This window comes from Macrobrachium nipponense, chromosome 47, assembly GCF_015104395.2.
Source record: "Macrobrachium nipponense isolate FS-2020 chromosome 47, ASM1510439v2, whole genome shotgun sequence".
Lineage (NCBI taxonomy): Eukaryota > Metazoa > Arthropoda > Malacostraca > Decapoda > Palaemonidae > Macrobrachium > Macrobrachium nipponense.
Window position 1 is genome coordinate 6,845,063 of NC_087222.1, and position 18,694 is coordinate 6,863,756.

The 18,694-nt window shown below is 39.0% G+C and overlaps 1 long non-coding RNA gene across 1 annotated transcript in view; it reads left to right on the forward strand.

Annotated features, from left to right (window-relative positions):
- The window catches only part of LOC135204442 (uncharacterized), a 441,768-nt gene that overhangs the window by 101,257 nt on the left and 321,817 nt on the right, over window positions 1–18,694 (forward strand). The window contains exon 2 of the long non-coding RNA XR_010312219.1: window positions 5,079–5,174. This is a non-coding gene — a long non-coding RNA (uncharacterized LOC135204442). The remainder of the gene's footprint in view (window positions 1–5,078; window positions 5,175–18,694) is intronic.

Here is an 18,694-nt window from a genome sequence, read left to right on the forward strand (position 1 = left end):
TTTTATTGCATACTTACCAAACAATTATTTAATTAAAGTCCTCCCTCCTCCCCACAGATTGATGGTTGGGCAGAATGAATTGACTACATCTGGTCAGTTGTACCTGTTCCTCCCTCAAGTGGCAAGAGATGATGTCACCTACATCGGCGATGTTTATTGTTCTGTTGATTTTTACAATGTTACTGTTATGTGTATGTATTAGTTGTTCCCTCACAATATACAAACTATTGGTTCTTTACATTAGGAAGTACTTTCAGCAGAGCCAGTTTCATTTCGGCCCTCATGGGATGAAGATGTGTCTTTGTGAGCTGTTTGGCTGACTGTCGTTAAACTCGCTTTTCCTGGTGGAACTTTCCTTACTTTTTGAATATGATGAAAATAATGTGTTTAATATTTATTAATATACAAACCCTCGATTTGTGATAGCCTTGCATAGACCGTCTTCCTCCAGCGTGTGTCTTGGGCTAGAAGTCAAGGGTGTAACATCCGTCCCCTATTACATCCTCATGCCCTCTGCTTATAAGGGTGTGACAGTATATCCTTTATGATTATTTGTGGGTGTTTCTCTTTGGATGAGTTTGCTGGGATGAAACTTAGAAGGAAGGTTGCCGAGCATCATCAGAAATTTTTCCACTTCCGACAGAGACCCCGGTAGCTGCCCCTTTGTCCTCGTTTCTCTCTCCTGATAATCTTTCCTTATAGTGTTCTCTCCTTTAGGATTGATCTCTCCTTCACCCTCTTTACCTCCTTGTTGGGCGAAGATGTTGGGGAGGGGTGTTGAGCAGTTGGGAGACCTCTTCACAAGTCCTTCTCTACTAATCATATTTGTTTTCGTCTTCAGGTTGACAGTGTACTAATCATATTTGTTTTTGTCTTCAGGTTGACAGTGAACATCATAGGCGCAGCAGTAGATGGCTGGATTATCATTGTTGGTTTTCCTTTGCTTTATGATTTTCAGCTCTGGCATTCCTGTATGCTGTGGCAATGCCTTGTTGTACATGTGGTTCATCAGCTCTTGTTTTGCTACCTGCCCCAGCTACCCTGATTGCTCCTGTTGCTGTTACTAATGTTCTTGTAGCTATTGTCTGCCAGGCTGCTCCTGTACGTTCTTCCCTGCCAGCAGCTGGATGTTGTCATAGTCACTAGGGTTGCTCCTGCCCTAGCCCTAACTGGCCTGGTGATGGTTGTTCTTCCTCCTGTAGAAAATGTCAGAGAGATTTTTGAGGAAGAATTCCTGTGAGATGACACTTTCTTCAAACTTATCCTCGCCTGTGTCTTGTGCTGCCTTTTCCCCTTCTTCCAAGGCTCATTGGTCAAGGAAGAAAAAAGCTGCTTCTCCTCCCTTAAGAAGTTACTTCATTGGGCTCCTAAGGGGTTACCTCCTTTTGGGGAGGCAGTGGGTTCTCTTGTCAGCTCTTAACGGCATTCAGGCTCAGGAGCAGAATCACATACCTCACAGGGTCTTGTGTATTCGGGAGCCATAGTTCTTAGAGACGATTATTGCTCATAGCTTGACTTGCCCACTTGGCTGGCTCGGCTCATTCACTGCCTAGTTCCAAATAATGCTTATATGTGATCTTCTCGGCTCACTCAACTCGGCTCAACCTGCTTTGATAAGCCGAATCGAGTATTCTGCACTGTTTGATAGAACTTTCCGCTCTCCTCAGGTTGGTGCTTTACCATGGCATGAGCACCCCCCTTCCCGTGCTGTTGTCATCACAGGTTGATGATTGCCCATGATCTACCTCTTTTGCTCATTCTTCTAGCAGGACAGGTAGGAATGCCTTTTCTCCTTACCTGTTCTCTTGACTCTCTCAGTTGTTCCGAGAGGTGTAAGATGGACAGAGAGAATTCTGATGAGTTTTTCTGTTTTTCGGAATTTGGCTACAAGGTATGGCATCTCAAGTGTTTTCTTTGGGGTATGAATATCCTCGATTTTTAATTACCAGAGATCTTTGTGTACATAAATCTTGGGGGATAGTACTGTAGCTTCCCTGTGAATAATCCTCACTGCTCGTGGCCCTTGCTCATCCAGGAGAGACAAGATTTTCTTAGGGGCGCTGCATTCCTTGTTTGTGGGGGTGTTCTCAACTAGATGAATACCTATCCTCCGAACAAGTTCATTTAGAGTTTCAAGACGCCCAGTCAAGCTTTATTCCCCTCTGCTGCCATGACAGGAGCCATTCTTTTTTACCCCAGAGAGGTCCTGTGCTGAATGCAGATTGCCCTGTCTCTGCTCTGCCCAGTGTTCTGTTGTTGCCTTAGAAGCCTCCCCTTGGGACACCTTTGCCTTCACTTTCTTCATTGTAGAATGAAGGAGGTCTGCTTCCAGTCCTTAATCCTTTTTCCCCTCTCGAATGATGAGGAAGGAATTAGGCTGGTGCTCGATCAACAGGACCTTTTGGCCTGCATATTCTCCTTGTGACATGCTTCTGTTATCAGATGCACCGACCGAGTATGATAGGCTCATACCTGTAGGAATGTTGTATTCAAGATGTGCTACCAGATGATAAGCACCTTCTTATAACATCCTGAGATTCAAGGTAGCCTTTGGGGCTTCCCAAGAGTTTCAGGATTTGGTTTTGAAGCACCCAGTGGTGTTGTTTAGCAACACCAGCACAGTATGTAGTGTCATTTATTACCAAATAAGAGGAGTCTCATTTCTCTCCTGTTTCAGTTAACATGCAGGTGCACGAGTGTAACTGTAGTGCACTTGATAGCTCTATCAGCCAAACACATTTCTGGATAAAATGTATTGGCAGCAACTCAGCCTCTGGATTTGAGTGATGGGGCAGAGTGCTCGTCATAGTATTGTTTCTCCTCCATTGAGATTTAAGTACTGATGAGAAACATCTCTCTGTCTTACCATCACAGGGAACTACCCCAGGTCTCTGGGTAGTATTTGACTCTTCATTTAGGGTTCCTGTCTCATGCTCCGCACACTCTCTTGCAAAAATCATCAGACAAAGATCTGTCTTGGAAGACTTCCCATCATCTTTTTGTTCACTGTGGGTCTTCTGCTTCATTGCACCTGACCCATGGACCACTACAATGACTCAGGATGACTTTTTGGGGACAAACTTGCCAGTTTTCCTCTTATCTCCATATTTTTCTAATTTGCAAGGTGTTCAATAGACATTGTTCACCCCAAATTAAAAATGAATGATGGAAGACTTTGCCTTTCACCCAACCTGTAGCTCTGCTTCCTAGGTACTGAGAGGAGTTCCTCTCTGACCCAACCCTCGGTGTCAGCAACACAGGAGGGGTTCCTCAGGCAGTACATTCCATGTCTTCACGACTAAAGACTATCCAGTTTCCCTTGCAAGCATAGGCTTTCTCATTGAACAGTCCTCTGTAACATCCCAGGGATTGGAGCCATCTTTGCTGGTTGGTGTTGTTGGTGGGTCTTATTCTTTTCCGAACTGGCTTTATAATTTTAGAACCGTTGACTCGGTGACAGGGATGACTACAAGACAAGCAAATAATCTAGTGTCCAGAAGAGCCAATACCGATATAGGATCAAGGGAAATAAATACTAAAGGTCCACAGTTATGGAATAGTTTACCTGGCTCATTGAAAGACGAAGAATCCATAAGATCTTTTAAAAATAAACTAAGAAAATACCTTTTAAACAATAATTAAGCTTCGTAGATAAGTTTTATAGGAAACAACCGTACCTGACATTAGCCACGTCTCACGTCAATAACCGCTTTTTAAGACCATTTACCATTATCTATGGAAGAACATTTTATGTTGGGAGTTAATTTTACCTAATTCATTTTTGTTCTAGGAAACAATTTTTGATATTTTATAACCGAAATTGTGATTTTCCTAATTCAGGTTTTGTATATATGTATGTATGTGTATATGTATATATAGATATGTATACGTATGTATGTGTGTATGTTGTTAATAGTATACTATGATTTTATTGTTTTAATAGCTTTAATGTGCGCTTTCTAACCTTGGTTGATCACCTGATGTAAATAGAAAACCCAATGTATTATTGGAATAAAGGATATTATTATTATTATTATTCATTTTTGAAAGATGTAGGTCTACATTCGTCCTTGTCTTTCACCTGAAAGTAGTAATGTTTCTCCTCATTCGAGATTCAACTGCTGATGAGAAACTTCTCTGTCTTGCCATTACAGGGACCCCAAGTCTCTTGTTGGCATTTGACTTGTTTATAGAGTTCCTGTCTCCCAAGTCGGCATCTCGTCCTGCAACAGCATTGGCAAAGAAGATAGATGATTTGCATGGATCTTCTTCAATATCACGATGACTTTTCACTGGTACTATTGACTTGCACAAGGAAGAAGTGTCTAAGGACACATCTTTCTACTGGTTTTGTGAGACAATTGGGAGGAGGTTCTCTGCAGCTGGTAATAATGTCACCTCTATGCTCCTCATGAGAGATCATAAAACCAGTGGCTTAATCCATCCCTCGCATTCCGGAGGAATCTGTTGGTCTGGATACAGAAATGTGGTCTCATTGGACCACATTTTTGGCCATCTACATTCGGGTATTGTCCACAAATCCTGGGAACCTTTGTTTCTTGGACGTGTGGTAGCTGCTCAACAAGTTGTTTTCTTACCCAGCCCAAAGAGGGTCAGATATTTGGAACAAATGGTCTGGTTAAACAACTAAATGATAAGTGTTGTAAATAAACAAGTTTTGGTCTTGTAGTTCATTGGAACTAAACCTAGAGTGGTATTATATCTCTCCATAGATTTATGTAGTACATCACATTGCAGAATTATTGTATTTTTTAAGTGGTCTACTATATGTAAACCATTGAAAGTAAAGCTTTAGAGTAGTTCTGCAATACATTTTCATTTTGAAATGTTTAAGTGAAAGTAGAATATTTTGAAATGACATATTTTCAGTTCATATTAATGTGAAATTGCACACACAGACAGGAATGGACGAATTACATTTTTTCACACATGTTTTCCACTGCATTAGTCTTACATTTGAATTGAAGCTTTAAGTGCTTAGTGTACAATCTCATTGGTACTGTATTGTGTATAGAAAACTTCTATGTGCTAATGGAGATCACATCTCTTTGTCACAGATAACCTGTACTATTGTTACGGATGATCACTGATAATCTTCTGTGGAACAGATTTTCTTCAGTATCCTGTAAATTTTCCTCAGTAACATATTCTAGGTAAGTGATATAAAAGTGAAATCATAGCAGTAAGAGAGAATGTCCATGAATTATATGTTGTAGTTAATGTAAGCTATATAGAACCTTTAGCCACTTGATGACAAATGCATTGTTCAAAACCCAGTCTGTTAGTTATTCATGATGCACTGACTGACATTTGTTCCTACACAATATACAAACTTGATGTTCTTTACAATAGGAATTACTAACAGCGAAGCTGGCACACGGCTGATAGAATTCTTGAAGAAGGTGGTCTGGCAGTAAGTACCGTCCGGTAGGCAGGGAGACCTGCCTGCCCAGATGTGAACATTCCAATTTTGTTTTCAGCTGTCTTCAGATGAAGACGTGCTTTCGTGAGATCTTGCTCAACTGCCATTAATTAATTTTCCCAACGGTATCTTTCCTTCATTGTTTTGATATATTTTCAATATACTATGTTTGATATTAATGCTGTTAATATGCAGACCAACTTTTTGTGATAGCCTTGCAAGCTGCCTGTCCCCTCCATGTATATAGGGATCAGGAACGAGGGTATATAAATTTTAGGGCTGTTGCCTTGTATAATAAGGCGCCCTATGAGGTAATGTTAGACTTGCGATAATCTTACGCTAAGTCGGTTGGTATTGCACTTCCATATTCATTGGAGTGTCTTGGGGTTTGTAGATCACTTACGAAGTCGGTATTATCTTCTTTGGTTATGACGACGATGTGTTAAACTCATGATTTCTTTCTGATGTGAGGTTCTTAGTAGAAAACTTGAAGTATAAAAATACTTATATTCTCTGAGTTTTCATGGTGAAGATCAAGTAGGATTGTACAGGTCTTCTAATGACGATAGCTTGATCGCTTCTGCCAATGATGATGGCTAATTCTATTCTCTCTACATGATAAAGCTTAGGTAAAGAGGTACAGGTCTGCCAATGATGATAGCTAACTCTATTCTCACTACCATCTCGGTTACAAGTCATAAAGGAGCAGACAGTAGCTCGAACATATGAACATACATACAAAATGAGACACACTACAGATCACATAGGCCGTTTGAATTATAGGTCGTGGTAGTTGTCTCAAGCAGGGAGCTTGGACTAATGTTTCAAAACAAATGAATGAACACAAGTGACGGCACGTCATCTTAGCCTACATACTTTATCGTCTCTGGTATGATCACATTCCTGCAAGCAATCTGGTTGACCTCTTAGTTTTAGTCTTTTATATATATGGACTAACATTCCATATTTTTATTATGTAAACACTTACATAAAAGCTCGGTCAGCTACCAAAACCAACTACTGAATATTACTCAAACTTGACTTGCATTGACTTATAGGAGTGATACAGACACTATGTGAAATATATATATATATATGTATATATATATATATATATATATATATATATATCTATAATATATATATATATATATATATATATATATATAGAAAATACTTATAAGTAAAAAAAAATTCATGGTGTACACAATACAGATTCAAGTAAAAAAAGATATAAAACATAATGATATTGGTAAATAATAGTGATTCACTTCATCTTATTAAGATACATATGCTACAGAAAATACTAATGTACTCTGATAACATGATAAAAATCATGTTTTAACTGATAAAAATTTCATATATGAATTGATAAAATTATTAATGTTTATGCTGATTGATTCGTTGATTTTTATGCTAACTGTTATATGTCTGAAGTTATTGGTAAGATAAAAGGTAACAGATTGATTATAGGCTACCTGATTTGTTTATACATATGTATATGGATTCATATAATTATGATTAATATATGTGCACCTTAAATAGATTCCTATTGCGTACACACAAAGATATATTTCGACTCTGTTACTTATGATCATTTATATAATATTTCCTAGTGCGTACACGCAAAAATATATTTCGATTCTGTTATTGATGATCATTTATATATAGGATACATGATACTTTATATACGTATATAGGATACATGACCGAGGTTATACTACTACACATTTAACTAGCGTTCGAACAACTTTTCGTCCATTACACAGTTCCAAACAACCACCTATAGCCAAATGAAATGGCCAATTCCAAATGGTTAAAACAAGGGGAAAATTGCCTGGCGGGGTCCAACGTTCTATTTCGGCCTCATACTTGTTCTCTGCATCCTTAGCCACACGATTACATTCACGATGAATAAAATCACCCCCAGCACGAGTCCTTCGCCAGCAAAGTAGAGTTGAATATCCTTCTGGTCGTAATTGTCGGAAGTATGTCCCTTTTGTAGTCGATTTCCGACAGCCGCCGGAGCATTCCGCATTAAAACGAGATTAACGACGGGATACGGTGTCGGTCGAAGAAGTCCATGATGGTGCTTATTCCTTTCACATTGTAGGCGGTTGTTACTCAAAAAAAAAAGGGACTGCCGTCGTCCGCAGCGACGAACGATTTTTTGAAGTTGCGATGTGAAACTCTCGTACTGCAGGATACTGTAACCAGGTTCCATTAATCAGCCTGCAAGTGAAATTATACTTGTCACAAGGGCAAAGTAAATTCAGAATGTCAAATACGGGAGGGAGAAAGCCATTTAGAACCAGACTTAACCCACATGAATTTTTATGATATTTGTGGAATTCAAAAGAGTCAGCTGTACAAACTTTTTTTTATCCATGGCATTAACAATGAGTGAACCTATCCAGGTCTATGATGACTGTAAAAATATCCATAATTATAAAAAATAAACAGATATCATTACGAATCCCAAAGAAAATTCGATATTACTGGTAGTAAGTTACTAGACAAAGAAGTGGAAAACGGAGCTATTTGTAAGATTGCCAGGCAACATAAGAGCAAGAGAATATTAATCAGGATTCGTATTTCTCTATGCTAACTGAAATTAAGTTGTGATAAAATCTGATCCTATGTGCCCCTAACAAAAGTTTCATATTCAATTTTCTCGCTCGCATCCTATGAGGTTAATTTTAAAAACTTTATTAATAGGCTAGAGGATGCCAACGAAAGAACCACCATGTAACTAATTTTCTATATAAACTTTGGGTTTTCCAAGAAAATGTGACATTTTCCCATGAATGTGATTTACTTGAATTGTCATAGGCTAATGTTGCAAGTAAATTTTTCATTTACATGACTTGATACTTCTAAATGTCTATGAGGTTCAGAAAAAATTAATTCATTTTGTTGTTATAGAAATTCTATTTGCTTATTTTGTTTATTAATTTTAAAACGATTGCGAGTTGCATTGCACACACGGATAAGAATAGGTTATGGCTATGTCATGTCATCGTGACCTATGAACCACATGTGAAGTTCATGAGCTAAGCATTCCTCTCTCCAGTCAACCTGCTTCGCAAGCGGTTTATTGAGGTTAAAAAGAAAAACGATGAGTCGGCAGATGCGCCATGCACCTTCAGAACTGATGACGTCGTCCTGGCAGGAGATTGCTCTTAGCCAGCTAAGAGTTACGTTACTTGCTGTAATAAATACGACTTTAGTATAAATTTTTTGTTTTTTTAATATTCGACTCACATGAGAAGAATGTCTGAAAAAAAACAGTACCAAAATTGAACAATATATTAGTTTCATGTTGGAAATCTGCATGATCGTAAATAAATGTAATACTGTTAAATTAGATTTATTCCTTATTCAAACTAATGAAAGGGTTTCCATACAAAGGTTTATATACTATTTGCCCTGTATAAGATTATTCGCATAGATATACATTTTCACTTCTAGACTTCCTGACTTTAAAATCTCTTTTATTTTATTTTATTTTATTTATTTATTGTTTTTTTTTCATTGACTACGAATATAAATCACCGGGACAGACAATATGTCAGTAGGTTTTGATATGTTTTTGAACTTTTAGCTTATTTGTCATTACTAAAGCGTTAAGTTAGAGTTCAAATCTTTACGAATATATATTTGGATATTTAATTAACCTATGGTTACGTTTTGCTTATTGATTTTATCGTGATTCCTTTTTTGTTATAATTTGTAACCCTTCTGACTTCTTACAGAGTGTATAATATTGACTCCACTTGTATCCATATTTATTTTATTTTTTAAATATATTTATTTATATATTTTTTATATATATTTGATAAATTAATGGTTGGCTTGAATATGTGGAAAAGTGTTCTAGCGGCGTACCGTATAAGGCTACTTGCGGTATCAATTCTACAGATACAAGATATGAATGATAAATGTATTTAAAACCGTGAGAACCGCTATAATCCAGTTTGGATCCAATATCACAAATGTAACTCGTAAGACATTGACACTTTTTTATTCATCCGTTATTCTACCAAATCGATTGACTCTGGGTGATAAAATATATTATTGGTTTTCTTAATGGGAAGGAATTCACACAACGAGTTAAGGAGATTATTATTGATTTACACCACCTGAGTCAGATTATTATTATGTGTTGAATTCCATGTTTACTGATTTAGCACTCATAAATATTCCTAGCGCACTCAATTGCGGTGTTTGTTTTTAGTGCTATTAATTCTATATAACGTGTCAAGGAACTATTAACACTAAGAAGTGTTTATTTCCTCTGTCAGACTCGTAACTCTGTTAATGATTCTACGTGTATTCTTTCAAGGATTGATTTGGCACGTGATATGCTCTTAAACTGACAGGTGTCTTAGTGTGTCCTTTGTTTTCATGACACGTGTTACAATTAGTTATGTGCTTTTATATCTGTAAGCATTGTAGGCCAGTAAAATAGTGATTTGGCTTTCTGTCACATAATAGAGAACCCTGGATGACGGAATGCAACCAGTTTAGGACGATTGATATGAAAGAGATTATAACTACTACCTGGTCGTTAGTCATCTGCTGTGTTCTTCGGGTTTTCCTCATCACGGACCTACATATAATATTACATTTGATTACATTATTCTGATACACATACTTTAAATATACTTTGCTTTAGGGTTTCCGTTCGAAGTGTTTATTGTTTTGCTTATTGCTGTTGACTCTTGCTTTGTTCAGTTTGTAACAGTTCTGCGCTCCAACCCAGATATTCAATGCTCGCGATCTCTGGGTTAATGAATTTAAAGGAGCTGCTATGATTGAAGAGTTACAAATTTGCATACGATTGTAATACCCACTACAGCGCAAAAGTGCTGTATCCCCCTTTTTATGTTAATAGGTACCGGAAGTTATGAATAGCCGACACCTTATCATGGACTACTTTAAGACCTTGACTAGACACATAAAACCTAGATAAACATGTTCGGTTTTAAAAAACTCACATTTAGATATTTTACTCTGAGATTATTTGTCTTTGTCTCTGTAGCACTAGCTCTAGTTTATGTGAATATACTCCTAAGGTATTAGAAAAGATTACAAGATCATCCATATAGGCATGTAGGTTATCCCCTAAAAGTCTCCAAACACTATATTGTAATTGGGGCGCAACGTAAGCTGGAGGCATACGTAAAATTGATAATGTCCCCTGAGTGTGCTGAAAACAGTGTATGAGGTACAATCACTTAGGTAATGGTATCTGGTAAAAGCTTTTAAGTAAGTCCAAGCTGGTGAAAAATTTATTCTAACCTAACAGAGATAAGATGTCGTCGGTACATGGCACTGGAAACTATCGGGAGTCGTTTCCTTGTTTAAGCGACAGAAATCTACGCAGATATGCCAAGTCCGATCTTTTATGGCATGACGTTTGAGGGAAAAATTATATGGGCTTATTTGATTTCCTAATGACTCCTATTACTAACATTTTTCAGCTTAGTCATTTATCTCTATTTTGAAATTTCATTGAGAGTCTATACGAAGGTACGTATACAGCTTTATGTTTGTTCTTAGACCGTATTTTGTGTTAAATTACATCCGTTTTCCCCAGAGATCACTCGCTAGTGGAGAAACTTCCTGGTATTCAGATAAAAGATAATGGAAATTTCTGCTGAATCACCTCTGCTTGAATGACTTTACGGATATTACTTTAGATAGAGTATAAGAGAGATTCATCTACGACTGATTGAGCGTGATTAAAAATTAGCAACAATAAAAGAAATGCGATATTTATATGTATAGGTTTTGTGAATTACTAGATTAACTTGTTGCTGCGAGTCAACCGTGTCTAGGGCTTTGTTTGCGGAAATCGTTATATTTCAGAGTGTTGGGAAGGATTAAAATTTCAGATCCCAGCAGTCTTTTTACACGCACTAAGACATTCGAGTGTGCATGCGTCTCGAGATTTTGCGTGCAAACTGCGACTGTGGTTGTGGGAGAATTCTGTTGGGTCATTTGAACAATGTTATGATTTATGAGACAAATGTATAGTTCCTCTATACAAGTTATTATTTGATTAACTGTCTTTTTTTTTTCTTTTTTTTCAAAACGGATTTTAATATGTTTGAAGGTTTATAGAATTTTCCTTTGATAAACACGCCTTATTTTGCAGGAGGTATTATAATATTTTGTATACCCCTAGATGGATATCTTACAATTACACTAGATACAGATCAATGCTTTTTATAACTATAGAGGTATCTGTAAGCACTCGCTTATCCGGACTTCTCATTAGGGAAGTTCGAACAACAGACGGTGAGTCCGTAAATAAAGGATATTACATGGACTAAAGGCATAAAAACAAGATATTCTAATTTTTACGGCGCATACAGTCGGGCTTAATCCACCACCACTTATAATAACTTAGGTATTAAAAAAAAAACGAGAACCTGCTCTGATTACTTGATACGGTCGTGTGATGCATAGGGAAATTCCTTTTTAATTCGAAAAGGTATTGGCATGTATGATCCAACATCGCTTTTCCCCACTCTGCTAGAGTCGCTTATTGTGTGGAATGTGGTATGCTTTGAACACTCGGCAGATTTAACTGACCCTGACCGTTGACTAGGTGATACAGTAACCGAGTTTGCTTTGTTTGATTCTGATATTTAGGGCTACTGCTTACCATCAGCAACATATTGTGTGTTTTTTAGCATTCTGTTGCTGGTTACGTATAAAGCAACGAACGTATGAATGACGAACTATTAGGAACTGAGCTATTACTATTAAGACAAGTTATCTCTTGTGCATTCAATATTAACTGTTTGTACTTGCTGTTGTTTACTTCATTCTTTGCTAAAATTTGAAATAGTGAGGGATCCTGGTCAGCACATTTAGCCTAATGAAAGTTTTTTACAGACATGTTATTCCTTGCAATCCAGCTGTATTTTTAAAGTTAAATTTGAGTCATTGAAGTTCGATATTTTTATATAACTAAAAAAACTCAAGCTAAAAAACTGCGATCGGGACTTTGCAAAGGAGGCATTTATGTCATGACCCGAAATAGTGTTACCTCTATTTATCAGATTTATACGGATGTTCCACTTGTTTTTGTGTGTTTTCTAATCACTACAGTGCCTAACGACCCTATCCATGCATCTGTATAAATACAGACGTCGACTGCGTAAATGCATATTCACTGTTTAATATGATTTGTTACGTAAAGGATTAATAATCACCCCAAATGATCAAATTAACACAGTATATGATTATGATATTTCAGTAGAACTTCTGGAAACAGAAACTCAAAGATAAAAACTCGCAGTAGCGACATCCCAATGATGTAGGTAATTTCTGTAAAAAAGTAAGATTAAGAATGTCTTGTAACTTCAGCCACAGGAATAACGAAACTCGACCTGCAAAGGAAAACACTCAAAGTTACTCCAAATGAATAAAAAGGTTGTACTTAGCTTGATTTTGTGGGAAGGTCAACGGTATTCCGATAACGATGGTGCCCTTGGCCCCCTTCCTTCTTATTAGTTGGAATGACCTTGGTTTATTGGCTTCAGTTTTCCCCACCCTCCGGTTGCGCGTTGTTTGGGATTTGATTCGAGCCCTTGAAGATCCGATGCTGCAGACGTGTTCGGTTTGTTTCTTGAAGTGCCGGAAACGCTCAATAACGATGTTTTCTTGAATGATTCTAATGAGAGACGAAGCTTGCGTTGCCGTAGGAAAAAGACACGTCGGGTTTGTTTCTTGAAGTTATTCACTACTGAAAACGCTCACTAAACGATGATACTAAGTTGCTTGAAGAATCTCTTGCTTTTCGTCGTCGTTGACTTGTGAATTATACATTATTCATTGTTCTTCAGAAGACGTTGAAGAGTTCTTGTTGTTTTCTGAAGTAGCTCACTAAACGATGATACTAAGTTGCTTGAAGAATCTGCTGCTTTCGTCGTCGTTGACTTCTGATGATATATTGTTCATTATTCTGGTTTTTCTTCGGAAGACATTGTAGAGTTCTTCTGGTAATCTGCCACCAATTTTAGGGCTGTTGCCTTGTATAATAAGGTGCCCTATGAGGTAATGTTATACTTGCGATAATCTTACGCTAAGTTGGTTGGTATTGCACTTCCATATTCATTGGAGTGTCTTGGGTTTGTGATCACTCACGAAGTCGGTATTATCTTCTTTGGTTATGACGACGATGTGTTAAACTCATGATGATTTCTTTCTGATGTGAGGTTCTTAGTAGAAAACACGAAGTATAAAAATACTTATATTCTCTGAGTTTACATGGTGAAGATCAAGTAGGATTGTACAGGTCTTCTAATGACGATAGCTTGATCGCTTCTGCCAATGATGATGGCTAATTCTATTCTCTCTACATGATAAAGCTTAGGTAAAGAGGTACAGGTCTGCCAATGATGATGGCTAACTCTATTCTCACTACCATCTCGGTTACAAGTCATAAAGGAGCAGACAGTAGCTCGAACATATGAACATACATACAAAATGAGACACACTACAGATCACGTAGGCCGTTTGAATTATAGGTCGTGGTAGTTGTCTCAAGCAGGGAGCTTGGACTAAGTTCAAAAACAAATGAATGAACACAAGTGACGGCACGTCATCTTAGCCTACATACTTTATCATCTCTGGTCTGATCACATTCCTGCAAGCAATCTGGTTGACCTCTTAGTTTTAGTCTTTTATATATATGGACTAACATTCCATATTTTTATTATGTAAACACTTACATAAATACCCTTACATTTTTTTCACCCTTTAATAGTAAAGGAAAGCAGTATATATTTAGTACTGGATTTGAGACTCATGCTTATGCTCCAGGAGAATTTACCGGGGGAAACCTCAGAAGTTTGGCCATAGTTTTTTCTCTCCTGGTATTCTTCCTTCTCCTTTGCCCTCTTCGCTCACGTGTTGGGCAAGGAAGAGAGGGTGGTGTATGGTGTTGATGATTGGGGATTTCTTCTCATTTCGGAGGGCAGTGCCCTTTGGTACGAGAGGAGTATCATTCTTTATTAATCATGTTTTCTGTTTTCCACAGGCTGACAGTGAGCGATAGTAAATCACAGCAGTAGTTGGGTGGCTATCTCTTTGTTTTAGTTATCCTAAACCTCGAGATTGTATCTGTGACATGATAGCATGCTCTGGCACTGGCCCTCAAGTGTGTGTATGATTCCCCTGCTGTGAATCATATTAATATGCTGCTGTTTTCCTGAAGTTTTATCATTGGATAGCATCTATGCCAGCTGCCCTGTGATTATTGACTCTACTTCTGATATCTGTTCTTCATCATGTAGAAGTAGTCCCGCTGAAGAACGTCTTCTCCATTGCTTTTCCCTTCCTTTTCTGAAGCTCAAGGAGGCCTGGAATCCGTACCGGCCTCCTCTGGCCAAGAAGAGGAAGGATGCTTTTGCTCCCCTAAGGAGTCCTCCTGCAGGAATTCTAAGGGGCTGCCTCCTCCCGAGGAGGTAATGGGATCTTTCTTCGGCTCTTCTCAACCTTTGGGTTTAGGAACCAATTCGTTTGACCCTGGTCTTGTGTTTTAGGAGTAGCAGGTGTGCAGACTTTGGTTTGTATTCCTGTCACCTGTCGAGAGGTTCGCCTCTGGACAGCTGCTGTGTCGGATTATGATGCTCATGCTCATATTGACGTGCGAGCATCCAGAACAGCTGACAGACAATCTCAGTTCAGGCACAGAACAAGAGAAGGGACAAGACATTCATGTGTAACGTCCCTTTGATCTTATTATGTTGTGTCGAACAATTGTTCGCAAGTCATTCCGAGTGCTCGTGCTTTTACTGATGCTTGAGTATCCAGAACTGTTGATGGACCATCCTGTGTTGCAGTCTTCATGCAGTCCTGGTGTTGTCTCGTCAGACAATCGCCTCCTCCCTCTCTAGAATTCTAGACTTGATTGATCTAAGAAGAAGAAGGTATACTCTGCTCTTAAGAAGCTTCACTAGTGGGACTTCGAAGGGTCTGCCTCCTTTCATAGAGGAAGCTATTGGATCTCCTGTAGGCTATCCTAATCTTTCGAAGCTAGGACCAGTTACGCTTACCCCTGGGTGTAGTGTTTCAGAAAGCTCTAGGAGCACAAACTTCAGTTCGTTCTCCTACCACTAAGTCTAGAGATTCCTTCTCTAGACCTATTATACTGCACAAGACACTCCAAATGTATAAATCTCTATGGAGGATTATACATCCAAACTCAGTGCTGCAGAGACAACTCACCATCCCAATTTTGGTGTGGCCGGGGAGAGGGGGTGTGATCATTCAGTGACTCCCCTGCTTGTAATCGCTAGCATTAGTGTCTTACAAGTTCTTTAGATGTCTGTCTTTTAAGACAGGACATACAAGAGTCAGAGAGCAGGTTCTTTGTACGGTCCTCTTCGTGAGGTTTTAATCCCAGAGAAGACAGATGCTTGGCAAGATATTGTAAGTTCTTGTCAAATTTGGTGCATTCAACTCCACTCAATGCTCACTCACATTCATGCAAACAAACCAGTTGGTAGAAGAGGATCCTCCATTTGGTGTGTGAGAACCTCTGCTTCAGGAAGCATTTTTTGCTGAGGCAAATTCGTTTCCTAAGTCTGTGCATTGCTATCATCGCTGTAAGTTGATGATCGCGTGCTAGTTCCAACAGAAGAGCGGGCAAGAACCGTCAATCCTCCTCCCCTTTTCCCTCTACTTCCTGGGTTACACTGGGATGGACAAGGGAATAAGAGGAATGCTACAGAGTCTACTCCCCAGAGTTTGGATACTAGAGACTGTGTTCCTGGTTCGGTCTTAGGATGCCACCAGATGTACACTCAATCTATTCAGAATGGATAGCACTAAGATGTTCTGAACTCTGCCTCTCCAGTGTTACCACTGTGGAACAACCAGTTCAGCATGAATGAGTAGTCTTCGCAAGAATCATCATCTTCGTCTCTCAAACATCGTCGGTGTTGAACCAAGATAGACGATTTGCATGGTTCGTTCTCAACATCTCTTCAAAAGGCGGGTGTTATGTTGTGACTCCATCTCGGATGCGCAATAATTCGCCATCTGTTGATGAGTCAGAAACTTCATGATCTGTTGCGCTTTGGACTTTGTATTGGTTGAACCAGATCAGTTATTATTTTGTCCTATTGGTGTGTTGTTGTACCTACGAAAGTTCGACACCTTTCATTGAATGTCAATACCTTTATTCACCACTGACTTCCAATGCAGAAGCGCCTAATGACAAACCTTCCTCTGAGTCTTACGAGATCGTGCAGTTCGCTCTATCAGAGAGCGAGCAGTGCCAGTGGCTGGGTACATTTCATCACTAAAGAATGTGTCGGACTTGAAGATAAATGTGGTCTCACTGCGACCGTATTTATTTCTTTCTTCCTTCAGCTCTGCTCACAGGTCCTTGGAGCCTCTTTTCCTTGGACCAGTGTGTGGATGCTCACAGATTGTGTTTGCCTTACCCGCCCTTCAAAGAGGCAAACAAGTCGCCTCTCACCTAGAGTGTGAGGTTCTAGGTAGAAGGATGCAGACTGTTGGCCTCTTCCTTCGGGTTTGTGATAGACTCGAACTTGCACTTGCTTGTTGGGCGTTTGATGCAGTAAGCTTGCACATAGAGTTTCCTTTCTATTTTCTTATCGGAATCATAGAAGCGACCATGCTCCTTCCTCTAGCAAGGGGAGGAAGGAGACTAGCAGTAATGCAAACTCTTCCCAGAACTTTGCATTAATGCCTCCTACTCAAGATATTCTTCCCAGCCCTTTTTCGGATGAGTTATGATTCCTCACTCCACATTCGAAAAGGCCCAGAATCTTGAACTCTCCATCCTCAGCACACGCCTGTACATCTCAACTGTGATTCTCTTATGACCTCTGTTATCTCTCTAAGCCTGTCCTTCATATTTTGACATTTTTCAGTCTCTCAGGCAGCGATATTGCCATAATCCACCTCAGCATTCTCATCTCTGTTCTCTCAAGCTTTACTTCTTCTTTTCTTCTTAGAGCCCATGTTTCCGATCCATGCATTAACTCTGGTCTTATCACTGTGCTGTAGATCTTAACTTTTAGCTTGATTGGCATTTTCTTATCACATACTAACTCCAAGCTACCTCTCTCCACTTCCCCAACCGCAGCTTTTATCTTACTGTCAACTTCAGCTCACGTCGTCCCTCTTGGCTTGACATAGATCTTAAGTATTTACACATTTCCACCTTTTTTATAATCAAGCCTCTTCTTTCTTGTACTAATATACTGCCTCCATCTTCCCAACTGCTCACCAAAATCTGTTTTATTCACATTCACCTTTAAGCCACCCCTCTCTAAAGAATCCTGCCACTCTCCAACCTTTCTCTGTAGGCCTCCTCATTTTCAAAAGTAATCACCAGTTCATCGGCATACACCAACTCTCACAGTTCTTCATTCTGATCTCTTCACTAACACATCCCATGAGACCAGCAAAAAACAAAAATGAACTTAATGCTGACCCCTGGTGTAATCCAACACTAACTTCAAAGTTTTGTTTCCCCAACCACTGTTATTACTTTTGTGTTCATTCTTTGATGCATCATCTCGACCAGCCTAACCCACTTTTCTGGGAATTTCTTCTTCCTCAAACACTAAAACATCAATACTCTTGCAATTTTTATTGTATGCTGTCTCTAGGCTTAGACCTCAAGTATTCGTATTTTCAATACTCATCTACGAGTCCTCTTGCAAGTACTCCACTTAACCTTCGAGGTTACGGTCTTCCAGTTCAGAGCACTTTGTTTCAGGCTCTGAATCTGTCCCCAGGTATTCACTGAGTGTTCATACTTGTCTTGGATGGCCATTTCACACAACTCTTGGTCATAATTGCTCCTGGGCATGGACTGACTTCTGAAGTTTTGTCAGGACCTGGGTATAGTGATTAATTTCGAGAAGTCTGATCTCACATCCAAGCAATGGGGAAAGTATCTGGTATCTGTGCTGCTGTATAGATGATGGCAGCAAACAAAAGTCTACCCTTGATACTTGCATATCAGCAAGTTCAGAGAGGCAATAGTTGATGGCTTTCACACGATGGAGTTCGTCTAGCGAGGAAGAAGTCGGCATTTTGAGTCGCCTGATATGTGGAGGGGAGTAGAGGTGCCTTATTAATGGATTGGATGGAGGGAGTTAGGGTGATGTTAATAAAGTATCCCCTCCCAATAAAAATGTATTCGCTTTTAGTTTTGGAAGAAAAAATAGGCAATGCATCATTGAACCT